At 37.6% G+C, this 26,886-nt stretch overlaps 1 protein-coding gene across 17 annotated transcripts in view; it reads left to right on the forward strand.

Moving 5' to 3' along the window:
* Positions 1–26,886, forward strand: part of LOC134227094 (protein 4.1 homolog) — a 145,625-nt gene that overhangs the window by 79,675 nt on the left and 39,064 nt on the right. The window contains exon 3 of one of the 17 annotated variants that reach the window (XM_062708351.1): positions 14,964–14,978. The exons of 14 other annotated variants lie outside the window; for them this stretch is intronic. The gene's annotated coding sequence lies outside the window, so the exon portion shown is untranslated. Of the gene's footprint in view, positions 1–14,963; positions 15,065–26,886 lie in introns of those variants that run through there. 2 more of the 17 variants (XM_062708350.1, XM_062708353.1) reach the window with 2 other exon arrangements.

Below are 26,886 nucleotides of genomic sequence, written 5' to 3' on the forward strand. Positions count from 1 at the left end.
TTCTTCCTTCTCTCAGCTCCCTTTTTACTTACACCCTCTTTGTTTCTCTTTTTCTCCATTCTCTTTTCTTCTTTTTACTTTTCCTCGTTTTCCTTACTACTTCTTCGTTACTTTTTCTATATTTTTTTTTCTTTTACTTTCTTCAACGTTTTATTTTTCTTCTTCTTTTTCCCTTTTTTTCTTTTTTCTCTCATTCCTTCTTTTTGCCTTATGCTTTTTCCTTCTCTCTCCCTTCTTTATTTTTTCTTGTTCCTTCTTTTCTCTTCTTCTACACCCTTTCTTCTGTCTCACTTCACAAGGCTCGTTTCCAACTCTCGAATTATCATTTCTCACTCATTTCCAGGGTGTCGACTACCTGTGAAAACCTGGAATGTCAGGGAAAGTCAGTGAATTTTGATTGAGGTCAGGGAAACAAATCACAAAACCTAATATTGAAAGTTTAAGTGTTTTTTTTTAATTCAAGCTATAAAGCTTATGTTTTGTGTGGCCATTTTGAAAAGTTAGTGTGACTGTTGGCAGCCTCTAGACTATAAGTCTTCTCCGGGTCCAATTCCAAAAGTTCGTTCAAATATTTGATCATCAATTACGAGAGTCAGTTTTGATAAAATTATGTTGATTGCTTATGATAAAGACAATGCGGTATATCTTGATAAATTTCAATTGCTGACTATATTGCAAGTAATTAACTCTTTTGTTTAAATGGATCATAGTTCGTATCGCTTATCAAACAATCTTCAGAAATGTTCAACCTACAACCAATAACTATATATTTTAAAGCTTGTTTTAAGAAAACGCCGATACAGTCTTCAAAGAGCATCCTCTTTTGAGAATGATTCGCAAAAGCATGCTTTGAAAAAATGATTTAAATTGGGATAAATTTGCATCCTCGGTGACAATTTCCTTTGCACAATTGATTGGAAATATTGCATCATTGATTCAAATCATTTCAGGCGGTGATCTACCGTATTGAGAAACGAAGTATCAAATTGTCCTTTGAAAGCTTGGAACTAAAAGGTGGCTATGTGGTTACATGGCTATAGTGGTGTCAGAATTCAATTGTGTCAATCTCTTGAGTGAGAGTTTGATTCTCCCGTCAAACTTTCTCGTTTTTTATACACTGGATTCTGTTTTTACACGATTTACACTTTTTCAATTTTGCACCCATTCTAAATGTCTAACGCATATTGACTACCATGTGATTTTTCTTTGAATTATTTAGGCTTTTTTTAAACATGTTGCAAAGATTTTGGTAGAGATTTTTTGAAGTCACATGATTAAAAATACAAGCGGAAAAAAATCCTGTAAAAACAGAATCCTTTGTACTTTATCATATGGATATGAATCGAGTGTTAGGACACACATGGTTATGCTGTGTCGAATGAGCTGATAACTGTTTATTTTGACGAACAAAACTTCTAGCTGACAGCAGCAGTGAAAAATGTAGATAACAACCTTCCGAGCACCAAATCTATAGAGCTCATCGTAATGATACTGGCGATTCTATCTGTTGCATGAAAATATTAGTAATATTTATTCATCATTTAAGAATTGTGGCTGGGAATCGACAAAACGTAGGGGAAAATCTGTAATTACGCAAATTCATGAAAAACGGGATAGTTCGAGTGGAAAGTAATGGAATGGAAATATGTTTGACTGGTTTGAAATGCTAGTCGGCACCTGATGTACTAAATATGTTTATATTCGGGAAAATAACATCGGAAGCACCAGCAGCACATATGGAAGCGTCATATAATGTAGAATAAGTAGGGAATTCATTTCTCAACACAATTGATTGAAGTTTTGATCTTAGAACTTCTCACTTTGCTTCTACAACTGTATGAGTTTCAAATGTAATTCCTATTACAAAAGCAAAATATGACACAACATCCAGTTGCTAACAACAATCGTCTTCGCGGCGTAACAACGAAGTGGAAAGCAAACCGGTTACTAATAATACGGACTACCACGTGTTTGCCTTTGCCTAGAATCCAATGAAAGGATTCAAATCAATGATGCAGTATTTTCCAAAATGATGCAAGTGCATCAAAGCAATGATCACTTGACAAATAGGGAGCATTAATTCTCCTGCTCCTTGGATTTTGCATCAATGCAACGAATTGCAAAGGAACTTTTGAAGACTGACGCCGAATATTATCTTTGTGGAACTGTGTTGAACTTTTTCGGCTAAGATAAGATGGCTTTTCGGTAAGATGCCCGGCTACAAAGCAGGATCATGCTGAAGGTGGCTGGATTCGATTCCCGGTTCGGTCTAGGAAATTTTCGGGTGGACACTTATAGCCACCATAGTAAAAATATCTTGTCTTCAAAGACCTCAAATTAGATTAGATTGAAATTTTGTATAATTTAGGAAAACATCTTTTTATTGATTGTTTCTGCCCTGATTTGTTTCTTAGTAAATTTTTATTTTTGAATAAAAAAAATTCTAATTCCCAGAGTGAGTTTTGTGCTTTTTATAGAACACAAATTCTACGTTTTTTTTTCACGAAAATTGTTTAAGAATGTTTCAATTTGATACTGTAGAAGAGAAACGATTATTTGATGTATTGTTACAGTCTGTAACTTACAGTAACAGTAACAGTAACTTACAAATAGATAAAATAGAGAGGACATGTTCGGGCAAAATGAACTGCAGAACCGGCTTCCAAGGAAGGGATCACATCCATCATTGACATCATTCTGAACGATTGCCTACTTTTAAAGAAGGAATCATATCTACCATTGCGTTATTCCGGGTAAACGCCAGCTTAAACTTTTGTTCTGCCAAATAACTATTGTTTTTGCATTTTTCTTCTTCCTATTGAAATCTTTATAAAAAATTCGTTGAAAATAGATGGATAACAATCGTAAAATTTTGAATTACTCGCCTTAGGGTTACGGATCCTATTTCCGGCACAGTAGACTAATATTTTGCCAAAACTTCTCCTCAATCCTGTGTACTAACTCAAGAAGATATGATGCAGCTAGTTGCAGAAATTGTGGCTTCCATTCAATACCCGTATGATTTGTACGTCAATCCTATTCTTTTTTTTCGATTATGGCTAATGTGACCATACGTCCATATCAATATATTCGGTCTTACAAATATTTTTTAAATATTTTTTGGGTCAAAATCTACGCTTGCTGGTCACATTATGCTCCAACTGGTACTTGGCCTGCTTTTTTCAATTTAGTATTAGGTATATGTATTAGCATTTCCTGAGTTATTAATCTTTAAGCTTTACAGTTATAAATCTAAAGCTCTTCTATGCCCTCATTGCATGAGTATGTATCTTGTGTGGCAAGTGCCATATCCTACACTATGCCCAGGTAGTCGAGAATGTTTCCCACCAGAAAACATCCTAAACCGGACCGAGCATAGAATTCACCAGTCGCCACAGAACTTTGTTCGCTAGGTTAACTGGAGACCGCATACATCAATCATAATGAAAGTAATAATTTACATACAAATTTGTTTTGCTCTTTGTACAATTTAACAAAGAATATTTGAAAAAAAATAACTAATCCTTTTTTCGAAACTAACATTATTTCATTGGACACCCTCAATTGTATAATATTTGTGTGAATAACTGTACTTTGTCAAACTGTAGGTTTTTACGACATGCCTTCACACCGTGAAACCGTACACCAGATAGCGTAGATTGTTATGGGTCTATGTTGCTAAAAATAAAACCAAAACAGAGAATGACGAAAACAAAATAAACTTGGGCAATGCCACTGTATTTGCTCTGGTAATGTTTGTTTTGCCTCAAAGTGAATGACGCCACAAGAAGAATTACCTTTGCAAATCGTTCAATGGCACACGGGTTTCATTATTTAACTCATGGGTGTGAACCTTAACCCTTAAAGGCGCAAGGCGATTTTTTTAGAAATCGTCGAAAGTATTTTTAGCGTAAACTACCAATAAAATCATTAACATTAAACGTATTTTCGGTTTGTTGTTTTAAAACAACATTGCGCATTTAAGGGTTAATTTGCTAGATTACTATTACACCTATACCAACAAGACCTCTCCTATTTGCTTTCGTATTATTTGCCAATCGGCAATAACCGTTAATGATAGTAAGACGGTGTGGTTGTGATTTAGATGGCGCCGGGTGTCGCCGCCGACAATGTCCGTCAATCAACGGTCATGGCGGGTTGAGATGAGAATGATTCATATCTAGAAATGAGCGCCAACTCTACGGGTTTAATTGTTATTGTCATCTGTTTGTTTGTGTGGCGTTGCCGATTTCTATAACTGAAACAGACTTGAAAAATAAACGTTTGGAGAACCATGCTTTTCTATTGAAATGAAAGTAAAACCAATAACAGAAATCGTAGATTTGTTCCATTATTGTATTTTCATAAGACCACTCTGAGATAACAAATGATGAAACTACAATTCTAGTAAATAGCTTATAGGGACACGGCAGGTATTTCCGTCCATCGTCGTAGGGACTAAAACCAACGAAAGCAACGTACATTTGCTAGAACTCCACTATAGCAGAACGTTTCTCCTGAGGTAACGATTTGGTACGGATGAGTTTCACAGAAAAGCATATCTTTATTGGTTTTCGAGACTATGACGAACAGACGAAAATACCTGCCGTGTCCCTACACCTTCTTAGTTTGATACATCATTTTCCTCATACCCTTCGTGACAATGCAATACATAGGGCAAGGGAGGTATTTTGGACCACCAGTTCAACTGCTCATATTTTGGACCACTGAGTGCAAATTCCTCTTGGTGGTCCAAAATAAGAGCCCCCTTAAGGGTGGTCCAAAATACATCCTTTACCCTAGTCATCAACCAAACGAACGTTCGATCAATTCGTAGAGCTGACAATATATAATAAAACAAAACCTGTCAAAATCGTCCTGTTTATTCAGTTAGAATTGTATAAACAATTTTTAATATTTTTTCGAAAAAGATCTTTGCTGTTTTATAAGTGTCTGAGTCGACAAGATTAATATTTACTCTACCAGAACATAAAACGGATTTGTTTGTCAATTTTGGAAAACCACGTGCATTCATCAATCGATCAAAACCGGACTGGATTAATACGAGTTTCCGCTTCTGCTAGAGCTAGAATGACGACGAGAGTAAACTATATTTATAGCGAATCCCGACGGATGACCTAATTCACTACATGAAGCAACAAACACGCGCAAATGCTCCGCTCCGCGCCACCGCCAGCAGTGACGTGCCGGTCAACCGCACGAAAGGTTCAACCTTACCCCCGTTTCCGTTCGCGCGACTATGAGGACGCCGTCCATCGGTGATAAAATCATTTGATGTGTCAGATTTTACCCTTTAGGTTCACTGTTTTGCTTCCACTCTGCTATGGCCAACGATAACATGAATGCCTACGGGTTGGAACGTTCATCTAAATATTCACACGCACCATAGCCATTGGCACGAAACTTTCCGAGGACTTCGCGGTACTTCTATGCTGAAAACACAAACAATGGCCAAGGAAAAACATACACACGGCTTTTCCATCGTTGTCGAATGTGAACTTCACATTGTGAAGTTCATTAGTTAGTGCCTTTGTATAATGATTGCAGAACGGTCATTTTCAAAAATAGAAACAATGTTCCGAAACTAGTATTTTATTTCACAAGCCAAACCGAATATTTTACGGTGCGTAGGAACGTAAATTGTTTTCATTGTTTTTCCATACATATGAGTTACACTATTCATTGAGTTAGCAACATTTTCCTTTATATTGCTGACATTTCAACAATAAGTACTGATGGGTGTTAAAGTATTTTTGGCGTAATTGGTTCATTTTTAATTTAGCGTCAGTTGTAAGAATCATAATTGGAGGCGTTAATCAGTCAAGCGATAAATTAATTTAAAAAATGTCATGCAGCTCAAATGTAATGAAATTCATATTGTATTGACTTTTTTGGAATATTTTTCCAAAAACTTTCAATTCCTGTATGATAATGTAATTCCATACAAAATCCAAAGTATTTCCAAATTTTCATAGAAGCTCTTTTGTTAAGAAAATTATTTTGAGCTTTTTAGTGGAATGTCTTCACTTGTCATAAGACATGACAAGTGGAAGCTCTTTCAAAAATTATTTCAGTCTTGAACAAAATTTTCCTTTTGGGATTTACCCAGAAAATCTCCTGGAAATTACTTCGCAGATAAATCCAGAAATTCCTTTGGGAATTAAAAGAAGGTAATCAATGAAAAAAAAATCGGAAATTTCTCGTTGATTCCTTTACGTGTCTTTAAGGAATTTCTTCATAAATTATTTTAGAAATTTCTTTGGAAATTCCCATAGATTTTTTGTTTTGTAATTGTAATTTCATTAAAAATTTCTTCGGAAATACTCAAGGAAAATCTTTCGGATATTCCTTCAGGAATTGTTAAAATTGTTTTAGGAATACCTTCGAACATTACTTTAGGGGAAATTCTTTAGAGAACTCCTCCAACAATTCACGCCTGGATTTCCCTTTGACTTTCTTTCGGAAAATTGTCTAGATAGACCTTTGTATATTGCTTTTTTCTTTGTATATTTCTTTGAAACTTCCTCCATAATATCCTGGAATTTTTCAAGAAATTTAGTTGGATTTTTTTTAATTTATTAAAGAATGAAATTGGAAATACTAAAATAATTTTCAGAAGAGTTTCTAACAGAAATTTCAAAGGAATTAATTTTCAGATGAAATTTCGGTAAAAACTCTTAAACTCGGAAATTAATGATTCCTAATAGATCTTCTGAAGAAATTTCCAGAAATATCCTTTCAAGAAGCCTGGAAGTCTCCTATCAAGAAGCCTGGAAATCTCCTTCCAAGAGGTCTGGAAGCCTCCTTTCAAGAGGCCAAGAAGCCACCTTTCAAGATGCCCAGAAGCATCATTTTAAGAGGCCCGGAAGCCTGCTTTCAAGAGGCCTGGAAGCCTCCTTTCAAGAGGACCGGAAGCCCCTTTTCAAGTGGCCCGGAAGCCTCCTTACAAAAGGCTCAGGAAGCCTCCTTTCAAGAGGCCAGGAAGCCTCCTTTCAAGAAGCCTGAAGCCTCCTTTCAAGAGGCCCGGAAGCCGCCTTCAAGAGGCCCGAAGCCTCCTTTCAAGAGGCCCGGAAGCCTCCTTTCAAGAGGCCCGAAGCCTCCTTTTAAGAGGCCCGGAAGCCTCATTTTAAGATGCCCGGAAGCCTCATTTTAAGAAGCCCGAAGCCTCCTTTCAAGAGGCCCTGAAGCCTCCTTTCAAGAGGCCCGAAGCCTCCTTTCAAGAGGCCCGGAAGCCTCCTTTCAAGAGGCCCGGAAGCCTCCTTTCAAGAGGCCCGGAAGCCTCCTTTCAAGAGGCCCGAAGCCTCCTTTCAAGAGGCTCGGAAGCCTCTTTTCAAGAGGCCCGGAAGCCTCCATTCAAGAGCCCCGGAAGCCTCCATTCAAGAGGCCTGGAAGCCTTCTTTCAAGATGCCCGGAAGCCGCCTTTCAAGAGGCTCGGAAGCCGCCTTTCAAGAGGCCCGAAAGCCTCCTTTCAAGAGGCCCGGAAGCCTCCTTTCAAAAGGCCCGGAAGCCTTCTTTCAAGAGGCCCGGAAGCCTCCTTTCAAGAGGCCCGGAAGCCTCCTTTCAAAAGGCCCAGAAGCCTTCTTTCAAGAGGCCTGGAAGCCTTCTTTCAAGAGGCCCGGAAGCCTCTATTCAAGAGGCCCGGAAACATTTTTTCAAAAGGCTCGGAAGCCTCCTTTCAAGAGGTCCGGAAGCCTCTTTTCAAGAGGTTTGGAAGTCTCCTTTAAAGAGTCCCGGAAGACTCCTTTCAAGAGGCCCGGAAGCCTCCTTTCAAGAATCCCAAAAGCCTCCTTTCAAGAAGCCCGAAAGCCTCCTTTCGAGAGGTCCGAAGCCTCCTTTCAAGAGGCCCAGGCCTCCTTTCAAGAGGCACGGAAGCCTCCTTTCAAGACGCCCGGAAGCCTCCTTTAAAGAGGTCCGAAAGCCTCCTTCCAAGAGGCCCGGAGACCTCCTTTCAAGAGGCCCGGAAGCCTCCTTTCAAGAAGCCCAGAAGCCTCCTTTCAAGAAGCCCGGAAGCCTCCTTTCAAGAGGCCCGGAAGCATCCTTTCAAGAGGCCCGGAAGCCTCCTTAGAAGAGGTCCGGAAGCCTCCTTTCAAGAGGCCCGGAAGCCTCCTTTCAAGAATCCCGGAAGCCTCCTTTCAAGAAGCTCGAAAGCCTCCTTTCAAGAGGCCCGGAAGCCTCCTTTCAAGAGGCCCGGAAGCCTCCTTTCAAGAGGCCGGGAGGCTCCTTTCAAGAGGCCCGGAAGCCTCCTTTCAAGAGGCCCGGAAGCCTCCTTTCAAGAGGCCCGGAAGCCTCCTTTCAAGAGGTCCGAAAGCCTCCTTTCAAGAGGTCCGAAAGCCTCCTTTCAAGAGGTCCGGAAGCTTCCTTTCAAGAGGCCCGGAAGCCTCCTTTCAAGAGGCCCGGAAGCCTCCTTTCAAGAGGCCCGGAAGCCTCCTTTCAAGAGGCCCGGAAGCCTCCTTTAAAGAGGCTCAGAAGCCTCCGTTCAAGAGGCCCGAAAGCCTCCTTTCAAGAGGCCCTGAATCATCTTTTCAAGAGGCCGGAAGCCTCATTTCAAGAGGACCGGAAGCCTGCTTTCAAGAGGCCCGCTAGCCTGTTTTAAAAAGGCCCGAAAGCCTCCTTTCAATTGGCTCAGAAGTCTCCTTCCAAGAGGCCCAGAAGCCTCCTGTCAAGAGGATCGGAAGCCTCCTTTCAAGAGGCTCGAAATCTTCTTTAGAGATGCTCGGAAGCCTAGTTCAAAGGGCTCGGATTTCCTCTCTAGAGAATTGGAAATCAACGTTCAAGAGGCTAAGCAGCATCTTTCAAGATGCTTAGAAGCTCACCTTTAAGTGACTTGAAATCCGCTTTTCAAGAGGATCGGGCTTCTCTTCAAGAACTCGATATAATGAAAATTTCGGCCATTATTTTTCATATATTTTATGAGTTACACGATGGATAAAAGTGAACACTACCTTCAGCAAAATTGCTTGAAATTAACTACCCTACCAGGGAAAAATATCAGGCATGGGCAACCATGGCTTTATGGCAACCTAGAACGTCTTTAACACGGTGAAGTTATCGCAGCCTATTGTACTGTTTTAAAATAAGATTTTAAACGTATCCGTAGAGTAACTGTGGTATACAATAAACTATTCTTAATATTCCTTGGAAGTCGTAGGCCATCCAAACTATCCTTGAGTTACAGCTACAAAAAATCTTTTTTTGTAACTCAAAGTTTTTTTTGAGTATTCAACCATGTTCGTTACATCTTATGGAAGATGGGAAACGCAAGGTAGTTCTGGGATATTCTGGGTTATCCAAACTATTCTTGAGTTCGGAACTTGAGATCTACAGCTACGTTAAAGCTTTTTTCGGTACTCAAAGCTTCAATTTTCATTCAATTATATCTATTACACCTTCTGGGAGGTCAACGAATATCGTAAGACAGTTTTGAAATACTCTGGGTCATCCAAACTGCCCTTGAGTTGAGTACTTGAGATCTACTGCTACAAGAAAATCTTGTTCGGTACTCAAAGCTTAAATATGCATTCAATTATATCCATTGCACCATTCATGACCATGTCTCTCGATCTTCAGGAATATACTACGGATATGGTTGAATACATATCCAAGCTTGGAGTGACTGTAGATCGCAAGTTCTGAACTCAATGATGGTTTGGATGACCCAGGATATCCCATTACAATCTGACCATGTATCTTGATCGTGAGGAATATGTTATGGGCATAGTTGAATACATTTCTAAGCTTGGAGCGTCGAAAAAAGCTAGTGTCGTAGCTGTAGATCGCAAGTTCTAAACTTAAGGATGGTTTGGATGACCCAGGATATTCCACATCCATCTAACCATGTCTCTGGATCTCCAGCAATATTTTATGGACATGGTTGAATACATATCCGAGCTTAGATTGATGAAAAAGCTAGCATGGTAACTATAGATCGTAAGTTCTGAACTCAAGGATGGTTTGGATGACCCAGGATATCCCAAAACCATCTTACCATGTGTTTTGATCTTCAGGAATATGTTTTGAACATAGTTGAATACATATCCAAGCTTGGAGCGACGAAAAAAGCTAGTGTCGTAGCTGTAGATCGCAAGTTCTGAACTCAAGGACGGTTTGGATGACCCAGGATATCCCAAAACCATCTGACCATGTCTCTTGATCTTCAGGAATATGTTATGGACATGGTTGAATACATATCCAAGCTTAGAGTGACGAAAAAAGCTAGCATGGTAACTGTAGATCGCAAGTTCTGGACTCAAGGATATTTTGGATGATCTAGCACATTCCAAAAAATATTTTTCAACTTGTTTCGTCATTTCTCCAAAATTAATCACGAAAACAAGTGGTATCTATCAAATTTACTGGGTAATACCGCTAAGAAAAATTTGGGCTAAGGAATTACTGGAAAAAATTTTTTTTAAAGAAATTCCTGAAATAATTGCTGAAGAAATTTCTTTCAAAAATCGAAGGAACTCCTAAACCAATTTCCGCAGAAATTTATAAAGCAATTAGAAAAATACGAAGGAATTCTTCCAAGGGACTATCGGGAGGTTTCCCAGACACAATTTCCGAAGAATTTTCCTTAAGAATTCCGACAAAATTTCCAAATGAGTTTCCGAAGAAATTCTTTAAAAAAATCGTTGTTCTTTAAGGATTTTTTTAAAAAGATTTTCCTACTGGTATTTTTGAAGGAATTCCTAGAATTCCGTTTTTGAATTTTCTAAGGAATATCTTGACGCTTTCCAAAAGAATTTCTGTATCTATCTCTCAAGTAATTTCCTGAAGGTTTGCCGAAAGAATTTCTGTAGGAAATTCTGAAGGAATTCTTGGAGAAATCTACAGAAAAAATCGAGAAATTCTAGTTTCTTTGGAAATTCTTCTAGGAATTTATTTGGTAATTCCTGAGGTATTATGGGAGCCGATGGAATGGAATACCTGAAAGAATTTCTGAGCGTATTGCTAAAGGAATTTCTTAAGGAAATTCTGCAAGATTATATAAAAGAGTTCTTAGAAAAATTTTGGAAGAAATTTTCGAAAGAATTCCTAAAGGAATTTCTTCTGAAGGTGTTTCTAGATTTATGTGCTGAGGATTTTTAAAGAAATTCTTTAAGGAATTTAGTGATGAACCACTGGAGGAATTTTCGATGGATTACTTAGAGAAATTTACGATGGAAATCCTGGAGGAATTTTTGAAGATATGCATGAAAGATCTTCTGGATGACTAATCGAACTAATTCCCACCCGAAAACATCCTCGACTGGACCGGATCTAACTCACAATCTCGGCATTGGCAATCCTACGCCTATGCTCGCAAGGCTAACTGGAGACTGACCCTTTGGAAATCTTATGTTCATAGAAGTTAGGACCCTATGCCATTTGAACTGGATTTGGTACATACTAACGATGGGGACATTGCAAAAGTCATAATTGATCTAGTAGATACTTTAAACTGAACTCGAAAACGTTTTGGAGTACCATGTACACCTCGGACTTCAGAAAATTGGGTTGACATTATTCCTATTGAATATATTGCGTATATGCCAAAGATAAGAACATTGCAAACACCTTGATTGACCTGGTAGATACCTTGAGTTGAAGGTAAAGTCAAACTTGACCTCCAATATTTTTTCTGGGTAGTCGACATTCTGGTGAAGATTTTTGCTTAAGAAACTTGGGACTTAGCTCGCATCTGTGTTGATAAGAAAATTATTTTGAGCTTTTTAGTGGAATGTCTTCACTTGTCATAAGACGAATTAATACAATCCCATTGAATTCCACCACTTAATTGTATCTTGACAGATACGTATTTCGACCTCAACAGTAAGGCCGTCTTCAGTGTCTCGTACTTGACTCGACTTTATTTTAAAGTCGAGTCAAGTACGAGACACTGAAGACGGCCTTACTGTTGAGGTCGAAATACGTATCTGTCAAGATACAATTAAGTGGTGGAATTCAATGGGATTGTATAAACTCGTCTTATGACAAGTCTCATCTGTGATTTTTGACAACCAACCTAAAACGCTCGGCATATATGACCCAGACCCATCCGTCCCAAAGGGATAAGGACGTCAAACATTTCCAAAGTTATTGTTATGTTATCAACGAATGACACCTTATCTTATGAAACGCCTATAAATTACGCCATAGTTTTAGTGGGAAGGAGAGGGTTTCTAAAAGCGTGACTACGCATATATATTTTTTGTAAATTTCTTGCAAAAGTGGGATAATTAAGAAAGGAGGGATTGAAAATGCTTAATTTCTGTGTGACGTAATTCATGGACGTTCACTTGATGCATTTTTAACTTGCCAGGAACCTCAACCAGTCACTACTAATGATCAATATACATTTCCTATATAATAACTTTTTGTCTCTTTCCACTAACCCTTGCTTCCCACTAGCATGTTCAAGTGGTCCATGGACAGTCCCTTAGCATTTAAAAATGTTAGAACCTGAAAATTTAACATTTTACTAAAACTGTAGCCGATTTTATTTACTGAAACTCACGGCCTTGTTGATAAAACGGATCATATCTGTAACATTTTTTAATTGAAATTAAATTGATTTATTTGTGTTTTTCCTGATGTGGTTTCATGTCTGATGTCTAATAGGGAGAATGTTATTTCGCGCAGCTGAGAGCACCTATTTCAGCTAATTGGCCAACTTTTAAGCTATTCGCTTACTTTAACGTGCATTGTGAAATTCCTGCAAAAATTAGGCATATTTTTAATAATTATACAATGTACCACAATGTATTACATATCACAATGTACTTAATTTGACCTCTTAATTGTTTATTGTCTACTCCAAGTGAACCTTCATTCAACTGGGAGAAGCGATTTCCCACATCGAATCAACCTAATTTATCCCAGAGTAGCGATTACATGCCACATTCGCACCCCGCTTCAATTACCTATACCCAAAGAGAACCAATGTTCATCCCATCTCATCGCCTGGGTGGTTACGCTTGACGCAATGGTAATCGTAATACACAGCACAGCGTCAATCAATCAATTAGGCTTGTGTTTACAAACATTTACACCTCGGCCCTGCCGGCAGTTCTGCTGTCATCCTTGTTCGTATGGTCAAACGTGATGAACGCAACCAATATGTTGCCAATACATGTAATGATATGCTAGGACATCCTCACCCCAGGGATGAATAATCTGTTGCAGAGATTCTCAAACGTATCCCTTTCTGTAGCTTGGATGAGCGATGCGAAAATATTAATGTAAATAAAGTATAGAAAACTGTCAATGTTACCGGGCACAAATATCTGCTGAATGCTACTAACGTTCCTGAAAAATACATGATATGAATTGTTGGATTGAATGCGATTATCGATTATCAATTTGAATGGAAAACATATTGTAATAAACTATTTCTCTGTGGACCTTCACTTCTTCTAAATCATCTGTATCAAATCTAAGTGCAACTTACTTAGTAAATATTTTCCACATCGGATCCCAACCAAAACTGTCGGATGCGGCTCAGGATATTACTTTCCTGTTTCCAGCGATTTACTTCCATCAAGCGGTTGCAGTGGAGGTTGGCTAATTGTAATTTATGGCATCTATGGGATTTGAAATTTCTCCTCGCTTGACGCTGCACTTTCTCGGCTCACAAAACTACTAAAATCAATAATCGTTGTACGAAGCCCATCAGCACACATGTAAACGCCTCAATTATAAACCTATCAAGATTTGACCCGTGCTTTCTTCACCCGGGGCATGAATGCCCAGATAGGTATACCGGCGGGCGGGGAAAACCTGTTTCAAATTATTTGAACCGAACCAACGAGAGATGGGTCAACGTTTGATTTGAACCTTTCCAGTTTCGAACTTGTCTTCCCCGTAATCGTCGCATCGCGTCGTCGGCTTACCCATATGCTCACCTGGGCACCGAGCAATGCAAACCACAACAAAGACTTTCGGAACAACCCGGTCCACGTGAGTGAAAGATAAAACGAAACAGTTATTAGAGGGGGCATGTCCACCACATTTTGCCAGGGAGTCACGCACCTACCCATATGCTCGTATGTATATGCGATGTTCTGGCATTGATGAGCGAATGGATGACGATTTTGTGTGCGGTGCTTTTAAGCTGACGAGACTGGGTGTGGTTCGGTTCAGTAAAATCTGTGCGTTTTGCCGGTTGTTTTATGTTTTAGTTCAAATATATCACATAACAGTTGGAATATTAGTTTTATGTGTTATATCGATTCCGTAAGGAGGAGTTCTACTAGCTGGACAGTGTTGGGAAAGTGTTGCATACGACATCTAAAAGTCGTATTTCCGACTAAAAGGAAACACGTATCTATTGCTAAAACGTGTCACTTTTCACGATGCTCGGGGTATTTGAAGCCACTGTGCGCACTGTCAAATATGTTTCATGGTAGGAAACTGCCGAGCACATCATCGATCCGGTGTTAAATTGCTGGAATAATCACACTTAACGCCGCTTTTATAGCCCACTGACAATCATAAACTCGGTATGTTGCACTTAATGTCCCGATGTGGCCGAATGATACTAAAAATACAAGATTAATACACCTAGCGATAGTTATGGTTTTACCTTTCGCGTTTGTTATAAAATAAGAAAGATAAAAAAGTAGAAAGCTTTCACTACTCATTACTATTTTTTGCATTTACCATTACCACTTTTTTGTTGTTACTTAGAGAAACAAATATAGATCGGTTTGGCCAATTTCATATATGTAAAATTGGGTAAATTTCATTCAAATTTGTAGACTTCTATATAAACTTTCATTTTTTTTTTCAAAATTGTACATTTTAAAATTGTTCTCACACTGATTTATTTATTGCCATTTTTAAATTTCAGTATGAATTTCTATGGAGTGCATAAATTTTAGTTTTATTCACCCTCACATGGTTCTCCAGTAGACCCCTATAAACCAATACAATAAAACTGTTTTCTTTTTCTCTATTTTCAGGTGAAACAACGTAAGGTGATCAACATCGAAAATACTAATGGCAGTTTGAATAAGTCGAAGAAAGAGGTATTGCTTATCTACATGTTCATTCGGATTCGAAGGTACATAAAACTCAAATAACGGCTATTGGGCATTGATTGGCTGGTCTGCTCTAAAAAAAACCAAAGCTGTATTATTATAGACTTCAAAACGTGTCACCTCCCGAGATAGAGAGAGAAGGTTGCTATTTTTAGCAAAATGATCGTTATAAAATTTCATAAAAAGCATTATTATGGATACCTATTTTGGACGCATTGATAGAAAAATTCATCATTTCAGGGCATTTAAGGCATCAGAGAAAAATATATAGACCTAAACATGCCGTATCAAAGTTTGACCATAAAGTTAAAACCCAAATTAAATGTAAAAATATGAAATGGATGGATTCCATCCCAATATACCGCTTTTTCGATGATACCTATAAAAAACTTTTTTCCAATAAATGGGTCGGGGCTAAACGTCGTTTCCCAGAGTTGCCATAGAACAATTTATCTTTTGTTATACCCTAAACTTCCATTTGAAGGTTGAGCCCCCAACATTCTAGACTTTGTCCAAGTTTTAGACTCCCTAATGGAGAAATACCTATATGACCTCCACTTTAGCATCTTATGTGTCATAATATACGATGGCAGCGGGTCGTTAATCATTACTCTAGATTGCCTTTAAATTTATTTATTAATTAAATAAAGTTTGTCCACAGTTACATTGCATCACTTAGAGCTACTCGAAAAAATAGGTCTCTCAACCGATTGTCAAATTGTCAGGGACTGACTTCTTCTTCTTCTTCAATGACTCTACTGGAACTTGGCGTGCTTTTCAACTATGTATTCTATTAGCATTTCTTCAGTTATTGATTGAAAGCTTTTCTATGCCTGCCATTGCATGAGTAATGAGCATGTCTCTTGTGCGGCAAGTACAATGGATACACTATATGCCCAGGGAGTCGAAAATGTTTCCCACCCGAAAACATCCTATATCTGACCGAGAATCGAACTCGTCATCTCCGGATTGGCAATCTTACGCCGTTGCTCGCAAGGCTATTGGGACTGAGACTACACCCAGTTCTTTTTTTTATACGGCTGGTTTTTAGTCGATTAAGACCTTTTGCGTTAATGAAACTATGAGTTAACCCCATGAAAAAATTCACAAAAAATCAAAGAAAATTCTGGTGGTATTTGAAAAGTTGTAAATAATCAGGTTATCCGGGAAATTTAAGAATACCAACCGTGTAAAAAAATATTGGGTGTACTTCACTTTAATTCTTAAAGAGTTGAGTTTAATTAAGGTCAACTTTCCCAAAGAACCCATCACCCAAATAATCAAAAATACTAACAATAAGTTATTAGCTAATAAAAAGAGGACGGGAAAGTTCAATTCACTAGGGGAAGTGCACCGGTTTTGGCCAACTTAGTGCCTAATTTGGCCAACCTTGAAAAATACATATTTTTCCAAAATAATCAATCAATTCAAAGCAGCGTTGAAACGTGAGGGATATATCTTTTGTTGGAACTAATAAAACTCTTGCGAATTCGTTTATTTTTGGAGTTATTCATCAAATTGGCCAAATTAGGAACATGGCCAAAACCGGTACAGTTCCCCTATCTTATGTTCCGGAGTGACGATTTCTGGATGTTTGCGAAGTTCGTGTTTTCATTCTAGTCTAGCCCATTATCTTTCGATCAGCCACAACTCTGTTGTTTTCTTGTGTAATTGGCATGAAATTGGATTACTAGCATCTTTTTATAAAAAAAGGTGAGTGTGTATAATTATCTCGCGCATGTGTGGTTTTTTCTACTGTATTATTGAAACCACTTGAAATCTCACACAATCTCAACTCCACCTCACCCCTGATATCGGTAGTATAACATTCCCAACTGTATCAAATTGTACATTGTTACTAGATCTGTCTTGTGATAATCGTAAAAAAAATGTGGCCAATCTCTTAACCTTTTGTCTGTGCTCTGGGGTCAATATGACCCCAGGCCACTTTGAGTGGCTGCCATTTTTAAATTTTCAACAGATTCTCCTAATGTTTGGTAGTTTGGTAGAACTCATGAGATCTATCTCCTAGGTGCAAATTCACTTCAAAAATCTTGAAAATATGCGCTACAGTGTACTTTTTTCAAAAAACTTACGTTGTCTGTGCTCTGGGGTCAAATTGACCCCAAATTGAAATTGCTATAACTTTTTTAATGCTTGGCCAATTTTGGATTTTTGGGGCTGTTTTGAAAGATAATTTAATCATATTTCAGGTCGTTACCAAAGATTGACTATTGGTGGGCGGGTACATCGCGGGGAGGGTTTTTCCTTAAAAGGGTACAAAAACAGTGATTTTTCATGCTTATTTTACTTATATCCGAAAATCCTACCCATTTTGAACTGCACCTTTTCAAAAAGGTTATGCAGGAAGGCGTGTGCTTTGATATGAGGTATTGATTAGTTTAGAGCTTGTTCGCTAGGTGGCGGTATATTTGAATTCATTAATTTAGACTACTCAAGTAATTCCGATATATGGAATTTTCTTCATTGTAAATATTCTTATCGCACAAATTTGAAATTTGTAACGATGACGTCTTTAATAAAGTTCGTCTGGTGGGAATGGACTGTCATGTGACGGAATAAATAATTAGGAAATTTACAAATAGGCGGCGCTAGCGTACTTGCAATATTCTTGCATATATGAAATATTGCTTTAGCTTGAGATCCCTCGTACCTACACTCAAGTTGTATTCGGCAACATTGTTCAGGATGTGTAGCACTACAAAGCGGTGCTCAATATAATGAGTACGTCTTCCAATTTTTGAATTTGTGCGATAAGAATATTTACACTGAGGAGAATTCAATATATCGGAATATCTTAAGTAGTCCAAAATAATGAATTCAAATATACCACCACCTGGCGGCCGAGTTCTAAACTTATCAACGCCTCATGCCAGAGCACATGCCTTCCTGCGTAACCTTTTTAAAAAAGGTGCAGTTCAAAATGGAAAGGATTTTCGGATATAAGTAAAATAATCATGAAAAATCACTCGTTTTATACCCTTGTTCACTAAAACCCTTCCCCGCGATGTACCCGCCCACCAATAGTCAATCTTTGGTAACGACCTGAAAGATGATTAAATTATCTTTCGAAACAGCCCCGTAAATCAAAAATTGACCAAACATTAAAAAAGTTATAGCAATTTCAATTTGGGGTCAATTTGACCCCAGAGCACAGACAACGTAAGTTTTTTTGAGCACAGACAGAAGGTTAATCAGTTTACTTCTAGACTCGTTTTAATGCTTCATGGAATATGGGTCTGTGATATTTGTCCATAAACTGATGGATTTCTGGATAAATAAACACATTTTTTATCAACTTTGCGGCTGTTGTTCAACTGTGAAGTACATTCTGTGACAATACTTCCAAGGCATGTTTAGTACATGTAATCCAATGAACTTTCTTGAAATCGGATATTTTTCGGCTGTGCAGTCACTGTAGCAGTGAAAACGAAAGTTTGTTCTTTGTCCTACGGTACTGAGCTTCCACTGTGGCAAAGGAATGATTAAGCCGACGATGTGTTTGATCCATAACTATGGCCCTAGTTGATATGCCGACATTATTATATTAACGAAAAGCTATACGAACGGCCTTAAAAACCACCAAATTTAAAAGAAAAGGAGTGATTTATTCTGCAGGGCTGGTAGCGATTCACTTTTTACTAGCTCGGTCACTAAAAAGTCACTAGTTGCATCCAAAAGTCACTAAAGTCACTATTATCGCACCGCCGTTTGTTAAAAAAGTTTAAAATTAAAATCTAACCTAAATCAATTGTGAATATGTTAGCAAAATATATAAATTTGCGAAATTGCACCAAGCGTATTGTGGAATTCTCCAGGTTACTTGCAATTCATGTGAACTACGATCTTTTTCTCCATGAATAAAGCTTGTTTGAATATGACTTGTTGAGAACAAAAATTGAGGAGCACTGGAACCAGGCTTTTCAAAAGGATTGTGCTTAAATACCCTAAGGTGACTAAAATAATGAAAATAGCTTTAGCTGCATCCCGTGACAATACCGTTGTCGAGCGAGGTTTTTCTACGTCAGGGAGAATAATTAACGATAACATGGTGTCGATGACGAAAAGTTAATTAAAATAGTTTATGATTGTGAAATCCGTCTTGTGACCCTTCAGTCACGAAAACAAAAATTGAAAAGCACTGAGAAACCGTAAGAATTTCAATCAAACGCTTTATGGAATTTTACCACAAGAAATCGTCATAAATTTCAAAAGGCCGTCTTATGAAAGATGTTTTCACTTAAAACAGAAGCAATGTGCGGCAGAGTGGGTTCGAACCATGGACGTGGGGATCGAGAGGCCTGCATGCAGACCACACAGCGAAGCTTGGGCATACCTTTAGACAACTCCGTATATAAAGCGCAGGATTGTTACGACAATGTGGATTTGATGCGGATTTACATAACGGTTCTGAGGTTTCACGCGGATTTAGTTTTGGGTGGAAATTTAATAAATAAGAAGCGTAGGGTTTTGTTTTCGATAGCGAAATGTTGTTGAAGTCGTTTGAAGTCCACATTTGAAGTTGGGTAAGCATTAGGGTGGTTCAAAAAAATCGATTTTGCTCCACAGTGCTCATCTGATTCTTTACTATGTTCTGAGTGTCCTCTGAAAATTTGAGCTCATTTGGATTAAAACTGATTTAGCACAAGCCGTTTCAAGTTTGCATGCAAATTAGTATGGGGAAATTTATTTTTTCATTATACTGTTAATGACGCTTCCTCATCAAGCGCAGATTAAAAGAAAACCTACATAGCTAAAAGGAATACTCAACAGCTTTCACTCAGTGAAAACCGCATCTCAATTAATCGTTCCAATAATTAGTAATCGAATTTAATCTATACCGTGGTTTTCTGAAGCTAATTGCATAACTCATCAACAGGCAACATTGCTGCTCGTGGCGCGAAAGATAGCACACACAAATTCAGGCTACTATGTTCCACTGCACATTTCAGTGATGCCCTCAAAGAAGTTTAACGATCATGACTAAAGATTCGCAACGTGTACTAAAATCGATTACTAATTATTGGGACGATTAATCAACATGCGGTTTTCGTTGGGTGAAAGCTGTTGAGTATCCCTTTAGCTATGTAGGTTTTCTTTAACCTGCGCTTAATGGGGAAACGTCATTAACAGTATAATGAAAAATAAATTTCCCATACTATTTTCCATGCAAATTTGAAACGGCTTGTGCTAAATCAATTTTCATCCAAATCAGCTCAAATTTTCGGCGGACACTCAGAACGTGGTAAAGAATCAGATAAGCACTGTGGAGCAAAATCGATTTTGAACCACCCTAGTAAGCATACCCAATACCCCATTATTTTGATATTTTCAACCCATTATTGAATGCATTATACTTTTGAGCACTCGTTTAACAAGCATTATAAGGGTAAGAAATGGTGGTAATTTTTCATCGTTTCTGAATATCCATTTTTTGTCACGCCAATTTTGACATAATTCCAATATATTTCTTAGTTTCTTATTGATTACGACGAACCACACATTGATCTACGACGAACCACACAACATGGTACATACCATCATTGTTCGATTTTTTTTGTCAAGAATTAGTTCCTTTTCTTAAAGTATTGAAGGCTTTATATTGTTTTCATAACATTCATCTAGAAAGAGCAGGGTCTATACATAAATTTAAAACACAAAAATGTTCCTTGATTCATACAGAAGTTGGATTTTTCGGATTATTCAGAAAGTATTTCCTGTGGATTTTTTTAAAACAATTCGATGATATTCTTTTTCAGTATGCTGAATCTTGCTCCAAAAAATAAGTTTTTGTTTTCTCTTGTAGGAATATTCACTGTAATTTCTATAGCGCATGAATCTTTGTGTAAAATTCCGCCTTGAATTTGTGAAATAATTTTCGAAAGTTTTTTCTTAGGAATTCACCAAAAAATATCTACAGAAATTCTCAAAGCGAATTCCACCGGAATTCATGAATAAATCCGCTTATATTTGAGGAACATTTTTTTCAAGGATTCCCTGAGAAGTTTTTACAAGAACGTTGCAATTCTCGCGGAAATTCCTGAAAGACGATTCCTGATAAGAAAGAATTTTCGGAAGCTTTTGTGCTGACATTCGCCATCGGATTTCTTTTAAAATTTCCGCACAATTTCTAAAAAAATATCCTAAAGATTTTCACAAGGCTTTCCACAGAAATTTAACTTCTGCTGAAATTTCTGAAAAAAAACTTCAGAGTTTTCCTAAGCGCCAGTTTTACTATATGAAACGTACTGGAAGAGGAAACGTTCAGAAAATTGTGATAACAAAAATTGATATTTATCGCGCGTAGTTGACGCGAATTGGATTTCATGTCGTGCGGAAATGTCGCGTATTTGATTTCAGTCGGCGCGGATTTGGCGCAGGTCGAAACTTAGGTATGGTAAAATTATGTTATGTTATATCTGGGTCATGGTAATTTTTTTAGTAAAATCGGTTCACGGGCAATCGAGATCAGGGACTAGAATGGGAAATGGGCACTGTATGTATTTAAATTTGTTATTATTAAAAATGTTATTATTAATTATTAAAAATCCCTCTTCCTGGTTACGGTGAAGATGGGCACGGCCAGCAGTAGTAATCATCATGCTTTTGTAATTTTTGTCTTTTCTTGATTTCTGATAGCATTCTAGATAAGGATTTGAAAAAAAAACATGATATCACTACTAGTCATAAGACGAGTTTGTACAATCCCATTGAATTCCACCACTTAATTGTATCTTGACAGATACGTATTTCGACCTCAACAGTAAGGCCGTCTTCAGTGTCTCGTACTTGACTCGACTAAGTCGAGTAAAGTACGAGACACTGAAGACGGCCTTACTGTTGAGGTCGAAATACGTATCTGTCAAGATACAATTAAGTGGTGGAATTCAATGGGATTGTACAAACTCGTCTTATGACAAGTGAAGACATTCTACTAAAAAGCTCAAAATAATTTTCTTAACAAAATGATATCACTAGTTTCCAATCCACTACGAGTTACACAGTGACAATGCAAATGCAATTCAGCTCACTACCTAGTTAATACTTCATACAAAAGTCCTTATTTGGTCAGATCGTTGGTCACTAAGTCACTATTTTGAACGGCATTTATCGCTACCAGCCCTGGCCATCAGGCACTAAAACGCAAATTAATTCACCTAGCAAAGATGATGCCTTCCTCGTGCATTGAGGAAGATGATAAAAGAGAGGTCCAAAATAGAAGTTTAGGTAAATCGGTTTCATTTTTTCATCGATTGACATTTATTGTTTTCATTTGTATATTTCACAGCCATTTTTTAAAATTTCCTTTTTCTTCGAGAGGGGACCATAGCGAAGAAAACGATGATTTTTCAATAACTCCACCGGACAATCCGGATGTTTTACAATCCAATTTACAATGGCAAGCAATGTCCAATTTTCAATAGCATCAATGAACCGAATCCTCTTTAAATGTAATTGTAAATCGTTTAATGCTTCGCTCCAAAAAGTATATTACACAATGGCTAGACGTGCCAAAAAACAAAACAAAAATAATGTAACGACTACAACGATATTGAACGATTTTTCATGCTAATACTTTCATGGGAATTGTCATTGGACCTCAAAATAGATTAAATTTATTTTCTAAATACGCTACAGAATTCATTTTTTAATTAAAACATTTCTCTTTATTAAACTTTAAAAAAGGCAAACAAAAAATCTTACATGTTGATTTTCACGTTAAAACCCTGGTAATTGGGCTTCAAACCTCATGCAAGAAATCAATGATTCTGCCAGCACTACCAGACAACCTATGATTGTCAGAGGGAAAAACCCATCTCCCTTCTTGTCGGAATTTTTACTTTGTGAAATGATTTCGAATAACTCCCATTAGCTCTGTAAGCCCTATAAAATCAATAGTTGTGAAATAACAATCATGTAAATTATTGGTCCACTCCACGTAGTTCGGCACTGTTGGCGCAGAATAAACGATTTCTTGCATATGGTTTGAACAATCAATCTTCGCAGCGTTATAACCGTTATAAACCTTCGTGAACTTTCTAGCAACATACCTTCTTAAGCAAAGTTTTTTTGGTATTCTTCGGGTTATACTTTAACGCGATGTGCCACTTGAATTACGATGAACTGAAACTTCTAGATGTAAAAATGCAAAAATATACGTTTTCCCATACTAATTTCCATACAAAATTTAAACGCGATGCGGAAAGCAAGGAAGCAACCAATTGGGCCCAAATTCTGCACAGTTGTTTGAGACCCAGAATGGTTTCGAAAAAGCATTGATTTAAAAAAAATAACCATTAGGCCACCACCCTAACAATAATAATTGTCCTTTGAACATCATTTTTGCTTAAAAAAGTTGTGAATTAACTCCTCGGAGGAACATTAGTAGTCTTCATAAAATGTTTATGCTTTGTGCCTTTTCCGCTTATGAATCTGAGTCATAAACAAGATCAACCTAAAAGACGGAATCGCAAACTCTTTTTTTTTCAACATATGAAGAAGGCAATATAATTCAATGAAGAAGGCAATAAAATTTAATTATGATGAAGATATAATCAGCCTTTTGAAAGCACACTTTGTCCTGCATAAGTTAAGAAAGTATCCGCTTCCTTCTTCAAAGGATGTATTTTCCCGACATATGGCAAAGGAAGATATGATTCCTTCTTTCAATTAATGCATGTGCTCGGTTTAAAAAAAGGGAAAATATGATTCCTTTCAAAGAATGCATTCGTATGGCGGAACATAAGAAAGCATATATAGGGGAAGATGTTCGGCTGTGAGCTTCGTTCGGTTGTGGGCACCCCTACGTATCTTTGGACAGAAAACAGATGCTGTCTTTCTAACAATTACCATTTGTTTGCTATAGTAAAACGATGTTTTATGGTCAATACCAAACCAGATAGACATCTCTATTTTGTACTATGAATATGAACAAATCAATGTTTTTCTTCATGAAAATGTACACGAAAGTTTTTTTCGACCCCTTTCAAAATAGAAATTACGGCTTTGGCAGGTTTTGTTCTATTATTGGAAGCGGGGGCCTTATATAACCAATTATGCTCCAATTTGGCCAAAACATTCTTGTGGCCAATAAAATTTCATAAAATTTGGTCAACAAAACCCCTTGACAATAATAGAACAAAACGTGCCAAAGCCGTCATTCTGTCATAAAGTGAAGTGATTTAATTGAAAAAATGAGTTCCAATACGTATTCATACGGTGAATTTAATCTGTTTTGAGGATCAATGATGATTGCCATCAAAGTTTCACTGGTTATTCATCACAGTCCAAAAACACTGCTAAAATCGATTGTGGGCACCATAAAAAATCACTTGAATAAAGATTAAAAAAGATTGTGGGCACCTTGATTGGTTCAGTTATAAGCACCCCTCTTCTTATTGACAAATCGTTCAATCTGAAGTTGCCAACGAACTTATTTTAATAGCGTTTTTATGTATTCTTTTAATAATTATTTGGACATAATTGATTGTAATAATGAGTTTATTTTCTTTTTTTCTTTTGTGCAAATGCTGGAGGAACTTCTGGAGGAATTCCTGGAGAAACTTCGGAGGAACTTCTAGACGAAATCCTGGAAGAATTTCCGGAGGAACTTCCAGATGAAATTCTGGAAAAACTTCCGAAGGAATCCTTTGAGGACCTCCCGGAAAAATTACTGGAGGAATTTCCAGACGAAATCCTGGAGGAACTTCCGGAGGTATCCCTGAAATAATTTCCGGAGGAATCCCTGAAGAAACTTCAGGAGGAATCCCTGTAAGAACTTCCGCAAGAATTCCTGGAGGAGCTTCCGGAGGAATTTCTGGAGGAGCTACCGAAGGACAGGTCTAATTGAAATATCATCGTGTCTTCCTCTATAATTCTCCTTCTTCTAACTGGCATTGCATCCCCACACTGGGACAAAGCCGCCTCGCAGCTTAGTGTTCATTAAGCACTTCCACAGTTATCAACTGCGGGGTTTCTAAGCCAGGTTACCATTTTTGCATTCGTATATCACGATGATACTTTTATGCCCAGGAAAGTCGAGACAATTTCCAATCCAAAAATTGCCTAGACCGGCACCGGTAATCAAACCCAGCCACCCTCAGCATGGTCTTGTTTTGTAGCCGCGCGTCTTTCCGCACGGCTAAGGAGGGCCCCTCTATAATAAACTTTCTAAAAAAATAGAAATTTAAAAAAAAATGGCTTTGATGTATATATTAATAAATCCAATAAATGTAAATCAATGAAAAATATGAAACCCATCTACTGCCGTTCTACGCATAATTGTCGCATGACATAGGAAATCCCAGCAAACATGAGACTAATATGCGTATGACGGCAGTCTACCTCAAGTGCTATTTTGGATTTTAAGTAATTGTTTTGATTATCTTCGAGAAAGGCATAATCGGTGCTAGGTGTCTTAATTTGAGTTTTTCATGCCTCATGGCTATTAATATAAATAAGTTAATCCTTTTCTTCAAATCTGGGTGCTTTTAATTAATTTTTCTTCATTTTCAACCGAGTTGTCAAGGTTGGCCAAAACCGAACCACAAACTTGAAGTGTCCACAAATATCAAATTTGCAAGATTGTCTATAAAATTTCCGAATCAACGAAATCAAGCTAATTTCTTCGCTAATAGTAAGGTTGTTCGTCTAGCTTTCTTTGGTATACAAATGTCTTCTTCTTCTTCTTCTTATTGGCATTACATCCCCCCCTGGGACATTGCCGCCTTACTGCTAAGTGTTCATCCAGCTCTTCCACAGTTATTAACCACGACGATACTTTTATGCCCAGGGAAGTCGAGACCATTTCCAAACCGAAAAGACCGGCACCGGGAATCGAACCCAGTCACCCCCTCAGCATGGTTTTGCCTTATAGCCGCGCATCTTACCGCTAGGCTAAGGAGGGCCCCCAAATGTCTACGCTACATAATACCAACTAGGGCCAAAGTTATGGACAAAATACAAAAGGGTGCCCACAATCAAACCTCATCCACAATTATACGCGGAAAATACGATCATTGATGTTTTATACGAACCATTTGAGCATTTGAACACGTTTTTTTTATAATGAATTCTGGAAGAAAATTTCAAGGTTTAGAATAGTGTCCCTTAGTACCGGACACTATTGCATCATGTTCAAATATGTCCAAATTCCTATTACAAGAGTAAAAGTATCATTTAGAATAGAATAGTGATATTTTTCTATTGCATTGATTTGTAGATTTTGAAATGTGTTACTAGAGCTTATTTGATTCAGCAGCTAATTTTTTAAATCCTATTTCAAATTCCAACCTTTTCCAATGTCATCTTCAATTTTTTGTTTCTATTTATTTGTGTGGCTGTCTGATACCATTGCAAGAAGAAACAGTAGAATTGAAGTAGGATGGACAATACAAGTGTAAAAATTGACTATTTGCTCACATGAAAAATCTAACTGTTCGGATATGGGGAGCCGAATACCGAAATTGATTTCGCATCGCAAGTACATGATATATCTAACGAAACATGATTGATGTTAAAAATATGATTGAAAAAATGACTCCACGTGTTAAGAATGCTTTAAAATTGTTGATCCAAACTTTCTAACGCAGCTTTGGGTTCGGGTTATTTCCTATTTTTCTTTCCAATAGTTCAAAAAGACATCTAATGATCCACTCAAATTACAATCCAAAAAATTCGAAGTAACCCTTTTCCCCATCCAAATCATTTGCCATTCACCGCATATCGTGATGTTCCGTTCCTTATATTCTCAACATCACAAGGCAAGAGGCACATTTCTCCAAGAATGAAAAGCTACCCCTCCTACGCAAATTACTCAAATTTT

This window comes from Armigeres subalbatus, chromosome 3 (assembly GCF_024139115.2).
Source record: "Armigeres subalbatus isolate Guangzhou_Male chromosome 3, GZ_Asu_2, whole genome shotgun sequence".
Lineage (NCBI taxonomy): Eukaryota > Metazoa > Arthropoda > Insecta > Diptera > Culicidae > Armigeres > Armigeres subalbatus.